The following is a 16,336-nucleotide window of genomic DNA, read 5'->3' as shown; positions in this document are numbered from 1 at the left end:
ATTCATCAAGCACCACAAAACCAACTGCGTTTGACAGTAACAAAATGAAACAACTGCAATAAACAAACTATTTTAAATAAATGCAAAATGCTATCAAGGAAAACCAGCCCTCCTCAAATGTCTCCCCGCCTTTCCAAATTTGACTGTTTACACAGGAGAGAACAGGGAGGAACAGTCCCGAGCCTCAAAAGAAGTTCACATTTGACTTCCTTTATGACCGCATAGGTTTCTGGATTACACAAATGTCAAATAACTGACCTGTAAAGCGACTTATACAAACAAATGCCACTTTCCCACATGTAACGCTACCACAGCCTTCAACAGTTTGTACGTGTATGTCACTGTATTTACGTCGTGATTTTGTATTCTCTCTCTCTCTCTCTCTCTCTGAAACATGATATCTGCTAATACAAATATCTGTGAAACAAATCTAACCAGTGCTGAATGGTTTAGCGACTGTTATTAAGGTCACTGTAATTTCGAGTCAGTGTTACGTCTGAACTTGGAGGCTCGATGCAAAGACATCCACAGACAAGTGGAAACAGATGTGGCGTAAGAGGAGCTAAAGCAGCTCAGCCCTTCTCTGAGGTCCGCCAGTTAAGATTAATATATCCCAGACATTAGCATATACAACTGGCGTTCGGTGACCTGCGAGACTCCAATTCATTCTATTTACGCAAGAGGCCAAAAACCACATTCTGCAATAACGTTGTCCCATACCCATTAGGAAGCTCTGGGGTGACTCCATGTCTTATCCAAACTGCACAATTATCTGATGTTTATAGAAACAGAGATATCATCACTAAATTAATAAAGTCCAGAACGAAGCAGAATGAAAAACCAGAAACCCCAAATGTGCTTAATTAAAAAATAATAATAATTTAAGTTTTTTTTTTTTTTTGCATTTGTATTTGCAGTTGGCCCTCAATACATTAGATTTTAATATATTACATAAACCAATAAAATATATTACATAAATCTGTGAAATATTTTACAGCTAATAAAAATGATTGACCATTAGCAGACTTTTTTTTTCACAATTTAACTACGGACTTGCATACACAAGGAGAGAGAACAATTTGGCTGTGCCTCATGGTGTTTGGACATTTAAAGATGCTGCTGGTGAGTTACTTTTGTTTTAATTAACACGAGTACAGTAAGAGAAAGGTAGACGTCCAAAACCAATGTGACACCACAGGTCCCCTCTGAGGTCAATAATCTTCTGAAATAATTGCCTGAATGTTTAATTGAGAGAAGATGAAAAATCTCTCACAGTCATACATAATTGTAAAAGTGCAATCCCCAGTCCAGCTGTGTACCCTTATTAATTATGTTCATATAAAGAGAACTCTTTCGGTTCATAGAAAAGACGATAATTATAAAACTTTTTGAATGCACACAGCTTATTTCCATAAAACATTATTGTCCTAAATCTATTCATTGAGTGCTCAGTTATGCATAAATTGGTTGAAATTAATGTTTAAGCTCATCTTAACTACATAACAAATGTGCAACCTCATGAGGCTTGTGACACAATAAAACAGGGTTAGATGAAAATGTCATTTCCTATTTACAATGACCAAAGTTTCTTTGTGTCTTTTTGTTTTGTTGTCTTTTTCTTTTTCTTTTTCTTCTATTTTTCTTTTTCTTTTTTTGACTAAATGGCAATACAGTGTTGTGTCCTCTAAATGATTTCTGGATATTTTATTTATTGTAAAATATCTATTATTCCAGCTTTGCAGTAGGTGAAACCTTTTTAAATGTGTTAGAAAAAAAAAGAAGAAAAAAAACAGAAAATTAAGGCTCAATGTTCAACACATTTGACATTATATAATTTTTTTATTTATTTTCATTTATTCATATAAACATCATTGGGCATCAGTGGCAGCTCAGTGTCCTGTTGCAAAATAAGACACAAGACATCAGACATGTAAGATAAAAACTCCTATGATACATGCTTTTTTAATTATTATTATTGTTATTATTATTTTTTTACTTATGTATTTATTTATTTACATTAACAGGTTAAATTTCTACCAGCATCTGCATTTTTTTTTTTTTTTTTTTTTTTGATCTGCATAAGCTATAATTTCATTAAATTTCATCAACCACATCTGGATATACAAGAAAAGAAAAGAAAATAAACCGTTTTGCTAAATACTATTTATGTATGTATTTATTTATTTATTTTCATTTAAAATACTTGGTAAAAAAAAAAATTCAGATGGCTTACTGGTTAGTCATTGCACTTTATACTACAAATTATTTAGAATAAAGGGATGATCTATGAATGTGAATTTCGGTGAGACTGAGCTCATGGTGGTTGTTCATAGCAAAGGTCTAATTATTATTTTTCCAGTCTGGATTGTGTTAACCCGATCTAGTTGGGTTCAGGTAAACTCTGTCTGCTACGAATCAAGTCTCCTTTGCTTTATTTGTGTTACTCTTGATTTTAGCCTGTGAAATATTGATTCAATTAGAGGCATCAGTACCTCTAGATTTTTATTTTCTGAAGGACACAGAAGTGCTTGCAAGGCAACCAAAGAAAAGTTGTAACTTCAAATATAAATAAATGGGAAAACGGATTTTTTGCTTGCACAAAACTCACAGCCACAGGAGTTGTGAATGGTTGACAGGGCATTGTTATGCGGTTGCTAAGGCATTCTGAGTGCTTTTAGCATTTTGCTATGGTCACGTACCCACTGCTAAAATTCTGAATTGACTGCTACAATACATGTGAATGCAGGAGTGAATCTCCTAAATTATAGTTACAAATGTTTAAGGAATATACATTACTCAAAATATTGTTAATTTAATGATAACCATCACAACATTTAGAATTTTCATGACAGTAGACTACACTGTCAATAATTTCTACTCCTTTACGATGAGATTTTATCTTTAAGAAAAGTAATATACTATACTACTATACTATCGCCCAGGAACTGTTAGCAAAGCTAGCATGTTTTAAGATTTTAAGCGAGCTCTCTGAACCTTAATGAAGAGAATGGGTTTTTGACACAGCCTGGTCAAAATTTGTGAATGAATGTAAACAGAATCCCCATTACATTATGGATGTTCAGTTCAAATGAGTCCTTCAGCCTAAGTACAAGCAATAGCAAAAGAGCTTGCTTTAACAAACATAATCTAAATATACATTTTATGGAAATTAAATACAGTTTTGCCTTGATTGTCTATACACTAAAACTGGTTACATAAAATTTTGTTTTCTATGCCATGGCACATCAGCGAAAATATCAACTGTCGTCCTTCAGCTGTCTGACAAACAAGAAGAGAGTTTTATTTAAACTGTTCACTAAAAAAAGAAGAAAAGAAAATAAACATTTGGAGTAAGAAAGCTCCCAGGCCTTTGAATGATTTGAAGACTTGCCACCTACCAGAGGACAGTTGTACACACAGCTAGAGGATATAACTTCAGCAAAAGAGAATGACCTCTGTATGCCTCAGAGCTCCAAATCACACAGCCCTTCATTTCTCCCATGAAAGACATCCCCGCTGCTTGGACTTCACAGCTGCCGAGCAACTCCATTGGAATATATTGGATTATTGGGAGAGCCGAGTGCACTGCGGAGTCTAGCCTCGCTGGGGTTGATTTTAATGTTAATTCACCACCGCAGAGTGTCTTCAGCGATACAATGGCCTGAAAGAGGAAGAGACGTTCCTGTCAACAAAATCCCAAACAGCAGCGTGAGGTGGCGGACTCTGCTTTAGAACAGAAATAATCCTTCGATGAAATCTGAGCCCGATTCCTAGTCAAACTTTGTCAGCCCATTACACGGTACCAGTAAATAGTAAGCATTAATTTTTGTTTTTCCCAGCATATATATACATTTTTTTTTTTTCAGTCAATGAAAACCTGCTCGTACTATAATGAACTGCACGCCCTTTTGTTCAGAAATCTATTGTTGCGTTCTATGTTCATATACTGTATGCAACAGTTTTTGCTTCATTGGGATTCAATTTAGTAATATGTTATTTTCTAGTTCACTTAAGATCTTTTGGAATTAGTTTGGGATTGGCATAGTTCCATAGAATGGAGTTCTTTGATTGCAAATCCAAGCCTGCTTTGATAAGCATACCTTTGTTTGTTCTTTCGTGTCTATTCCTGCTGATTTGGTGAAGAAAACCCATACAGCTGTGGAAACTAATCACGATGCCTCACACAGTCAGCAGTTACTTAACTCAAAACATAGCTTACAATTGGTAACAAAGTCAACAAACGTGTGCGGCAGATGACTTAACCAATCACATCGCTCTCCAGTCCCTATGTTTCATCTGAACGGACGTCTAAAGGAAAACCTATTGCGCTGGTGAAACTTCACGAATTGCATAGAATTCCGAAATGCCACCAGTGTTCATAATGTGAATCTGAATGAGTAGATTGTCTTTCCTCCCTTGCCTGACGGTCCTCCGAATAAATTAGCTCTCACAGATTTGCCTGTGTTTTTGACGAAGAGCACCAGAGCTATAGTATTTCCAAAGAATGTCATATTGCAGATATGTGAAACTGCAAAGCTGAATATGAAGCTGAGAGCCAAGAAATGTCATTCCTTTGACACTGTACATATTTCAGTGGATTTTCCTTCTGTCAGTTATGACTCCCTATACATGCCAGGAAGCAGAAAGCCCACAAATTATTTAACTAATTTTTCAGAAATCCTATGAAAGCCTCCCTCCCCCCAGTAATTTCAGCCCCAATTAGTAATAAGCCCAGCATTAAACTCATATGTGTATCCAGTTACAATAATTGCTCTATTGACAAAGCCATGCCTGGGCCTTTTAGAGTGGATATTCTCTCTATGGTTCGCCGTCGGGCAGCTGTTGAAAGGCTTGGTTGCACCTTTGAGTGACTGCTTGTCAGCAAAGTTCTCTGGTATCAGACAGAAGCCGAGCTCAGGTGACTGGGAGCCCGAATCATCATGAAGCCTTGCAGCAGGTCCCTGGAGCCCAACTGCATTTCCTCACCATCACTCAACTCGGAAACATTTCATCCTTCGCTCTTATTCCTCCCGGCAACCACCATGACTTGGTCTGACTCATAGTTTTGCGCTCTTTGCTTGAGGTCACGAGTCCCTGAATGTTTAGGCAAGAACTAAGGGATTATTGCCCTGATTTTGAGACTTGTTCATTAAAAATCTTTTTTCAAATAGGGTGAAATCGAGTGTATGCTTCAAGGACCTTTCAACGATTCCTTTACACTCTTGTGGAATATTTTCTGTTTTTGGAATATCACTGAGCACTAAACAATACCACATGGTCTATTGAAAGCAGTCAAATACTGAAATACAACACTCTCAGCATGCTGAACACATGATCAATATGCAGCTACAATTCACGAACCAAGAAACTGATTACCAGCAGTGTGAATTGATTGTTCCACACCCACACTGATCTTTGTATCCGAAGTCCATTCACTGCATGCAAGTTCTGTATAATTACTTACACTAATCTCCCCATATGCATGCTGATCTCTATATATTTTCGAAGCCGTCTCTGTTCTAATCTCTCCATACTGCAGCTGATCTCTGTTTTTTCTTGCACTGATCTCACTGTAATAACTCTACTCTCACAATACTTGCTACTATATCTCCATACTGTCTCTGATCTCTCCATACTTGTTCCAGTCTCTCCATTAAGAACGTATACCTGACACCTCCTGTTTAAACCCCAAAATCCAACAGGAAAATGGTTTACCGCATTCACTGTCTGTATCGATTCTGAAAATCCAACTCACTCAGTACTCAGTATGATGCCTCCATACTGCCTCTGACCTTTCCATATTTTGATATCTCCTTTCTTTTTCTGATCTCTCCTTTGAGAACTTATATTTGACACCTCCTGAGTAAAACCCAAAAAGCCAACAGAATCATGAGGTTCCACTTTCACTGTCTGTATCAATACAGAAAATCAGTATTGCTCATTAATCACTATGATGCCTCCATTCTGCCTCTGTTCTTCCCATATTCTAATCTCTCCATATGTTTTCTGATCTCTCCGTTGAGAGCTTATATCCCACACCTCCTGTCTAAATCCCAAAAAGCCAACAGAACCTATTATTCATTTGTTCAAACGAGGGGTACAATACAAAAGCTAGACCCAATACTAGAATAGGAGCCACCATGAGGTTCTCATTGGTTTCCGCTACCCGTATAACAGAGTGACATATGTACCAAGAGGAAAGAAAAGTAAAAATGAGATCTCTCAATTATTTCTCTTACACATAAATTAGTGTACTTCAACATAAATGGAGACTTTTGCTTGAGTCTCCCACTTCTCTCACTTGTCTCCCCTGGGACAAAAAAAAATCTCTCACAATGATCTCTTTTAAAGCTTTAGAAGAGATCTCATCATCATCACATACTGTGCACAGGTTTTTCTCCTTAGCTACAGACTCTGGATCTCTCACATCTTTCTCTTCTTTAAGCTTTAGAAGAGATCTTAAAAACATCACACACTGTGCTTAGATCTGTCTCCTAAGCTAAAGACACCGGTGGTCTCACATCTGTCTCCTCTAAAGTAAAAAAAAAAAAAAAAAAAAAAAAAAAAAAAAAAAAAAAAAAACATCTCACCCACTTCAAATACCGTGCTCAGACCTTTCTCCGAAACTAAATATTCTGGAGATATCATAATTACCTCATTTAAAGATTGAGAAGAGATTGCAATATTTTGGGAAATAATAATTAACCCGATGCCTTTATCAAAACGGACTTACATAGTTCTTACTACAGGAACAATGATCATGGAGCTTTCTTTGATGAAAGGCACATAAAATGTTATGTGACCAAGTCCTAGACTAATTCTATCAATAATACATGTTATATGGTCCAAATATTTGAGCTATTATTGATACATTTGACTTGGTGCACACTTTGAAATCACTTCTGAAATGAGACAAATCTGAAGGCTCAAGTACCAACAATGGTTCCTTGAGGGAACGAGACATAGTGACCAGGAAGCTATAAAAACATGTGCCTTGACTCCCATCAGTGAGGGGAGACCAGAGAACTCGGTCAGGTTGACAGTCTCGACAATCCAATGACTAAGGGTACAAGTAATTGGTCTGACTTTCTCCACAGGGCAGCACTGTGGATGTAAATGTCCGGCGCTCGAACTGGACACATACAATTAAGCTTTTCCTGGTCGGGCTTCCGAAAGAGAGGAGGGCAGAAGGCCGACAGCACTATAGGTTGTGGTGTGACAGAGGGAACTTTTGGAACATAACCCGCTCAAGGGTCTAGAAATGCTTTGGCAATACCAGGCACAAAGTCGAGGTAAGTAGGGGCCACTGAGAGGAGCTGAAGATCTCCAACTCTCTTTAGTAGAAAGGCAGTCTTAAGGCTCAGATGTCGATCTTATATATCTTCATTCGGCTCAAATGGAGCTTAACAGAGAGCCTCTAATTCCACAACCAAGTCCCAGCGTGGAACATGGGATGTACTGGAGGCCTCAGCACACCATGGAGGAAATGTGTCACTAGGGGGTGTCTGCCCACTGACTGACCACCGAAGGAGACATGGTAGGCCGCAATGGCCGCCACGTAAACTTTTAAGGTGGAGTGGGTTAACCCTGCAGAGAACCTGGCTTGTAGAAAATCCAGAACTGTACCGACAGGGCAGTTAAAATGGTCAAGCGGGTGGTCTCTGCACCATGAGGTGAAGGGTTTCCACCTCAGGGCATACAGTTTCCTCATTGAGGGAGCTCTGGATTGGAGGATCCCCCTCAGGGGCCACACCCACAGTTTCCATAACTCGGGGCGAGGGTGAACTACCGTGCCCTGCGCCTGTGAGAGTAGATCTGTCCTGATCAAAATCTCCCATGGAGAGCAGTCTAGGAGCAAGATTAGATCTGAGAACCATACTCAGCCCAGCAAGAACAGGGCTACTAATAGAAGAAGGACCCCATCTTGGCATACTCTCGTCAGAACTCCTGGGACTTGACTTAAGTGAGGATCGACTCGATATGAACAGAAGACAGACGTGCCTGCATCATGGTCGAATACCACACTACCCCTAGATAGGTGGTCCTCTGAAAAGGAGAAAGTACACTTTTCTTGGCTTTCAGTCTCAATCCCAGCTCCCCATATGGGCAAGAACGACATCCCAATGTTGAACTGCCATCTGCTCTGATTGAGCTAAAATCAACGAATGGTCAATATTATTGGTTTATTATATAATTTTATGCAGATGCCCAGCAGTCGCAGAGGAACCAGAGCCGCATCCACACACTTCGTAAATCTGCGGCGTGAGAGAGCAAGGCCGAATGGAAGTACTCGATGGAAGTATGCTTCGACCCTGAAAGCGAACCTCAAAAACGTCCTGTGTTATTGAAGGATGGGGACATGGAAGTATGCGTCTTTGAGATCTATCATGACAAACCAGTCCTTGGATCTGATTTGAGATAACCGACTAACGTTGGGATAACCTGTTGAATCTGAATGTGATAGCTGAACTGAATGTGATAACCTTTTTCTACTGTGTGCAGGACCCATTGAGATAAATTTGGCAGTAGTTTCCACACTGCTAAATAATCTACTAAGGGAATCAGTCTCTTGAGTAGGGGCCGCCCTTTGAAGTCCTGAGCCCCTCACATCAGGACTTCTTGGCCGAGGACTTCCTGGCTTCAATGACTGCCCTGAGATCTGGTTTGGGCTTGTAAGTCCCTGGCCCTGCTGAGGCTCTCGGTCCCAACATGGAGGAGCACGAGAGGCGACGCTCTGCTTCTGTGCCTCAGGGAGGAGCTGGCTGCCATAGACTGCCCAACCGCATGAGTAACCACCTCCAAAAGCTCCTCATACACTCTCCACATCAGCCTCCTCGGAGGAAGAGAGGTAAAATGTTGATCCCTCTCCCCAGGGGGAAGAAACCGCAGAGCGTGCTTCTGAACCCAGGAATTGGGCGCCGGATCTGACAGATGAGGAAGGAGACAGGGACTCGCCAGTCTCCATTCCCTCCAGCAGATCCACCTGCGAACCCCACAAGTGCAGCTGCTGTTCTGCCTCGGCCGAAGCAGGACCAGCACTGCGGGGAACGCAAGCGTACTCATTGGCAATTGTTGACAATGCGAACAGTACCCCCTTAAGAGCCAACTCAGCGTGCTTCGATACCAGGCAGGCCATTCACAGACTGTCTGGATTCGCCCTTCAGATGTCTCGTCTTTGCCTTGTTCTTTGACTATTGCTTGATGGAGGAACTAATAGTGACAAACAACAATAAATAAGACTGACAAGACAAAATGACATGCACACACAGTGCGCTTGCTGAAAGATGCGAAGCTGATGCCAGCTGCCTGGCACGTGCTTTTATAGCTTCCTGTTCGCTACGTCCTACATCGCTTAGGAACTAAAATTTTAGGAGAAATATCTGAAATGCTTTTGATACTAAAATTAGAGATATATGAGAATCTGATTTCAGTCAAGAGCAAAGTCTGAGCAATTTTTCATTTTTATTATTTTTTTCTGGGGAAACACTTTTTATTGAAACGATAATGCTAATGCTACTGTGTCTCCAGCTCAGTGGAACTAACCATTCCTAGCCTAAGCAATGTAGTACCTTTAATATACTGCAGGTTTATTGCAGCTACAATATATACAGATCTGATCGATAGATGATAGATTTGTGATTTAATTTCCACAGCTGTCAAGATGTTCTGAGCTTTAGTCCTTCCTTACCAAACTGGCTAAAGCCAGTTATGAAACTATGCAGTAAAGCACACGAGTGTCCCACACTTCCTTCCAAACTGAAATAACTCAATGGGTGTAACAAGAGGCTGTCAGCATATGATAAAGCACCTGATCTGTGACAGACCGACCTTGTGATACACAGAAATGAGAAATGGACGTCTTTAACAATCACTGTCAGAATGCGAGCAGGAAGGTTGTGTAGATGTTGACTGAAGAAGATGCTTGTGGAAGTCCTCGGAAAACTAAAAATATAACCTGCAGTGCCAAACTGTAAATACAAACCTGCATTGGAAAATGATGTCAGGTCCTATTTTACAGTAACCAACCTGATCATTTAAAGAATACCTGCAGGGCCAAGTAATCATTAATGCCTTGTAGAGAGTAACAGAACAACATACTTTAAGATTTGTGTCCATCGATTTTTCCCTCCCTCTTTTTCATGGGTGGTACTGTACAGTACAATATCAGATGCTACCTCTAAGAACAAGATTATTTCTTTCTTTCTTTAAAAAAAATCCCATACATTACTTTATAAATAAGATAATTAAAGATAAAACTTAACTGGTGAGAAACATTGGAAGAGTGCAAATGTCTAAGACATTAAAGGATTACTTTACCTTGCAACATATGTTGTTCCTTGTTGTTCAAAACTGTATGGTGCTATTTTTCACACACACACACACACACACACACACACACACACACACACTTCAAAGGTAGCCCATGAGACTTGCAATATTACAACTGCTCTGAAGCCATATGATATGATTCTATTAAAATATTTACCTCTACTTTAACTCTAAGATCAAATAACCTTCATATTTGACATCATGACGTTTGGTTACCAATTAGGTTTGATGTTACTGATGTCCAACATGTGACATAGGTGTCATATTGGATTTGAGAGTGCATATGAGAAAATAATAATAAATAAATAAATCATAGGGCTTATATTTATGTCTTTATTTCTTTCTTTATTTTATTTTTATTAATGTGGAAAACATCTGTGCAAAAAAAAACAAAAAAAAAAACAAAACAATTGTGTGCATGTATTCCACAGAAAGAAACAAACATATATATTTGAAATCACATAAGGCTGAGTAAATAATCAAACAATCCCCCCTTTTGCGTGAACTACTTCTTTAAGGAGAAATAAAAAGCTGGGGTTTAAAAGAAGACATCGAACGGATGTTATGCTAGGCATACCCGACATTGTCCTGCCAAATTCACTTCTGCTGACTCTCCAACAGACCCACCACTTAATAGATTCCCAGACCTGCTTGTAAATAACCCCAAATGTCCCCTTAACCAGATTTGCTAAATCAACCCTACAGACCAGTCAGGCAACATAATTAACATTTCTATTTGCTTTCCTCGCAGCTCTTTTGCCCCATTAATCAAAAAAAAAAAAAAAAAAAAAAAGTTTAGTCCACATCAGTGTTAGTGCTGTTGTTACTGATTGCTCTCGATTTGTCATAGTCATAAAGATGTGGTAACAACTGGAATAACACTCTTGTCATTACTGTGTCAGTATACTCAACCTGAGCAGCATGTTGAATCATAGTGCACAGAGGAGCCAATCAGAAGGAGGAATTTACTGCTTTCACATAGGGCAGCAACCAATCAGATTACAGCTCATTCTAGGGACGTCCAAGTCGAGTCTAGTCTTTGTGAAACCCATAATGGCTGCCTCGTGGTAAAATACTAGATGTTCTTCCAACGGGTCTCAAATTGTCTTATCTCGGCAAAATGGGTACATGTCGACAAGGTGGCATCTCTTAAAAGATAGTAGCAACATAACAAAACGGCTCTCTTAAACATAAAGAAAGGAATTGATTATTGTATTCATCCTGTTCTATAAATACCCTGTATATGAGTTGGCTCGTGAGGCAGGCAGAGGAAGAAGGGTAAAAGTGGCTTGCATCAGATACTCTCAGGCAACCCATGTGAAATATTTAAATGAAAGGAGTTTTTTTCTAGTGCATAAGCTAATAGAAAAGCCTCTCTGTTGGCACCAGACTGTCTGACACAAACTCAAATTGATTCCTAATTGAGTTTGTATGGATTTTGATCCGGCTTTTGTTGGTTACATTAAGACCTGACCAGTCTCATTTTACTGGGGTCTATGTGGGCTGCAAGCAGCTCTGCACAGCGCACATTGGCTAAAACTGTTGGGAGGGAAAAAAAACACGTAATGGAGGAATCTTTCCTCTGTTTCACTGGCCTGTTTCCTCTCTCTAACTGTGCTCTAGGCTCCTGATAAATCAAAGGAGATTTTACTAAAGGTGACAAAAGATGCTGTATTTTTTCTCCAGGCTGCTTGCCTTTTCTTGGAAAGGAGTACATATTTCACACCAGGAGGTTTTTCACTTGGGCTTCTAGTCTGATACAACATTAAATGTGTGGGAAACAAAACGATAGTGTATATCGAGCTTTGCCTTTGGCTTTTTGTATACAAGAGAAAAATGTAAAATATCTGGAGTCATTTCAAATTAAATTGGGCTATTTTGAAAACATTTATATAATTTGAAAGGAATACTCACTGTGCTGGAAAGACTAAATTATGCACCGTATGAAAAAGATGTTAAAGCCACTCAGGTAGAATATAAAGTATAGACAATGAAGATGAACCAGCCGACGAATTAGCGAAGTCACTCTGGTTTATTCAAATGTCCAATTATTTGGATCAAATGGAGTGGGGCAGCGGGCAGTGAAGGTAATTTAACTGTCTATTCAGTGGGTCAGCCGTTGGGGTGAGAGTAAATTAACACACTCTGTGGAGACTTGTGATGTATTTATTATTTTTTTTCTTTTATGGGCATTTTTTTTATTTTATTTGATAATGCACCAAACGCATGGTGGACTTCTATGATTAAGAGAAATTATGACAATTTACTCCGCCATTAATTTATGGTGGTTTAATTAGTTTTTCTCACTCACCCTCTTTCTCTCTCTCTCTATCTTTTTTTTTTTCTAAACTAAAAATGGATTTGGAAATAAATTCCTGCTTTGTGAGGTAAAGGATGCTTAAACGAAATCTGTGGTCTTTAAAAGGAACGGACCGTGATAACTGAAGTATTTCAGTGATATCTTAATGTCATCGCTTTTGATCATAAGTAAATGGTCAGACGGCCACCGTGGGTCTTTTTCGTGAGCTCGAGGTGGTCTGGGATGATGTCAGCTATGACTAATAATGCTGCTACCACAGACCCACATCTAAGGTTTCGGTCACTTAAGTTTAAAATAAAGCGAGATATAAAGCATGGCCCAACTTGCCTCGGAAGCTCTCTCTTTACATAAAGATCCCTGATCTGCCAAGACACACCAGTTGACTAAAATTCATTTTTCTTCACCTCTCAGGTTTCACTGAAAGCATTAACAGGCCAGTTAAAGGGGATTTTGGATTAAAGCCAGTGGCATTAACTCTTTGCTCTCTGCCTATAGCACATCTGAGAACAACAAGGTGCTAACTGCCGCATGGTGATCAGAAGTTCTTGCTAAAAGACTGTGATAAACGGCTTTGTAAACACCACAATGCAGAAGATGAGCAGGTGCCGGGGTATGAAAAGTGTAAATATGAAAAAAGACATGTCTCAGTGTGTGTGTGTGGTTGTGTGTGTGCACTCGTGTGTGTGTGTGTGCGTATAAAAAAAGAAGAAAAAAAAGACTACAACAAAAGGAAACCAGGTCAAAATTAATTTTTTACCGAACTCAAAACACATTCTTGAGAGTGTAAGGATTCAGTTCTTTTGTAAGGCTTTTCAGTGTACCATTTGGACTGACAAATACTCCAGTAGCCTTTCAATAGCCAAATGTTAACTTGCAAGACAGTTTTGACAGGTTTTGGCTTAGTTGACTCTGACATAGATCAACAGCTGAATAATGAAACTGAAAAAGCAAAAAGGTGCGAAAGATGTGTGAAAGAAATCACACTTAAATGCTCCAGACGCATTCAAAACCTTCAGGACCTCCCCTGCTAAGAGCTTATAGGGACTGATTTGGAACACGTAGAAGCATAAAACAATTTTTGTACCTCCCACTAAGTCATTTTCGTTCATTAATGCAATTTTATCAAAACAAGCCAAACATACCTTTATTATTTTCCTTTTTTTTAAGACACTAAGCACCTAATAAGTGCAGAAATACAATTAAGATGATTTTCACACATGCAACCTAATATTTAGTCAAATGAAGCGATACTAAATATAAAGCCAAATGATCAATCAAGTGACAAAAGCCACTACGTGCTAACACAAATAGAAATTCCCCGGTAGCTCAACGCCTGTTCCCCAGGCGAGAGATGGTTCTGAATCAGAAATGAATTGAGCACAAAGAGAGTGGAAGGAAAATGAAAACAAAAACTTCTGCATTTCTCATATGTGTAAAATGGCACATTCAAACCATGTTTCTATTCAAACTCATTCATGCAGTCTTATAATGCAATTGCAGTCAGTATTGAGCAACCATATAAAACAAAACTAATATATATATATATATATATATATATATATATATATATATATATATATATATATATATATATATATATATATAGGTTTGGGAGTACTGGTTTCCAAATATGTAAACTACAATGTTGCAATGAGATTAACACAGGTTATTATTGCTTAGTGATATTACACTCAAATTTCACATTTGACTATAGGATTCAAATATATTAATTATATTTTTGTTTTTGAAAGGCATTAAGTTCTGTTTTAAAACAGCAAGGGAGGGATCATGGATATTTAAAGGAGTTTTTTAAACTACAATCATATCTTGGCTAATAAAAATCAATAGCGTTTGGCCCGTAAAGAGGTTTCATCTTTGCTGGTCATAGTAGCCTGCAGGGACAGGAGAGTTAACAGCATGGAAAAGAAGCAAATGGTAGGGAACATCACTTAATCTGTTCCTACTCATCCTTAAAAGCTGTAAAATCTTTCACCAGTCTTGTGTTCAGGAGTCCAAAATAAAATAAAAAAAGCATGTGTGGATGTTCAATAAGAACTGCAGTCAGTGTATGCTTCAGTAATCTAGTGTTTCACAATGCAAGGATGATGAATTCTGAAGATAATTCTGGTAAATGGTTGCTTTTGCCCATTGATATTACATTGATACCACAATAATCTTGCAGATGTTTGGGTCTGGATCTTTGCTTAGATGAACCAGAACCTACACACATTAAAGTAATATTTCAGCAAAAAAATTACATTTGTTATCATACCCTTATTCCAAACCCTTTAACCAACTGGAGATATCAAAAGGTATGTAATTATGTAATTATGTAAAGGTATGTAGGTAACAGTAATTATATGTTTACATAAAACATTGTTTTGTTGAATTCTGTAATCTACTGTTGACATTTTTTCCAAATATTTAATAAAAAAGTATTATCATTATTATTATTTTTTTATTATAAATTTTATTCAAAATGGTCATATTCAAAAAGATGTCATGTTTTTAAATGTTTTATATTTATTTTGGAATGATATATTTTGGGTTATTTTTTTATTTTTTTTACCACAGCAAATGAAAGCACTTGTTATTTTGAACAAATGACATAAATTTTCTGCAAAAAGAATAAATAAATAAATAAAATCAAATAATAATAAAAAAAAATCTAAATGCCTTTAAATCTTAAGTAATTTTGTCATTTAGAGTTTATTTATTTATTTATTTATTTATTTATTTATTTATTTATTTATTTATTTATTTATTTATTTTGCATACAATTATCAAAGTGGTCAAAATAAGATGCTAAATGTTGATTTCTTAACTCTTCTGAAGATAAAATATTGGTATCGTGTTGTCTGATAATGAATATAAACATATCTGAAAACATCACTCGCTTATATTTATTTTGAAGACAACACAAAACAAATGTTTTAACTTCAGAGGAGTTAAGAAATCAATATTTGGTAGAATAACCCTGATGTTTACACCGAATGAAAGCATTTGTTATTTTGACCAAGTATCATTCATTTTATGCCAAAAAAAAACGAAAAATCTAAATGTCTTTTTATTCTAAATAATGTTGTCATTTAGAGATTTTTATTATTTATTCATGTTATTTTATTTTTGTATTTTTTGGATACAGTATAATTATCAAGGTGGTAAAAATAAGATGTCAAATATTGATTATTTATTAACGGAGCTATTTTTAAGACAACGCAAAACAATTGTTTTAACTTGAAAAGGGTTAAGAAATCTATATTTGGTGGAATAACATTTGTTAGTTTAACCAATTGTCATTTTCTACAAAATGACAACAACAAGGCTCTCATTTTGGAAGAAATGTATTCAGTCTTTCATAGACTAAAACAAATATCAACATTTTATTCAAACTCATACCTAGCTAATCCAGAGAAACTGGCCATTTTTCAATTTTTTCATTTTTTTGTGTGTCACTACAAGCATTCATAAGCACTATTTTGTCTTCTTTTTCTCTTAAAAGTATACTTTTAGGTACACTGTAAAAAGTAATACCTAGATCAAACTTATAAAAAGTGAGGCAAGTGGCTGCATTGGATTTTTTAAGTTGAGTCAACTTGCAGCCTTTTTCAAGTATAATAAACTCTGTAAAATTACTTAATTCAAACACAACAAAATTAAGTTGAGTTAACTAATAAGTGCTATATT

The sequence above is a fragment of the Carassius auratus genome, chromosome 36, assembly GCF_003368295.1.
Source record: "Carassius auratus strain Wakin chromosome 36, ASM336829v1, whole genome shotgun sequence".
NCBI classification, from domain to species: Eukaryota; Metazoa; Chordata; class Actinopteri; order Cypriniformes; family Cyprinidae; genus Carassius; species Carassius auratus.
Note: the sequence above shows the minus strand (reverse complement) of the source record.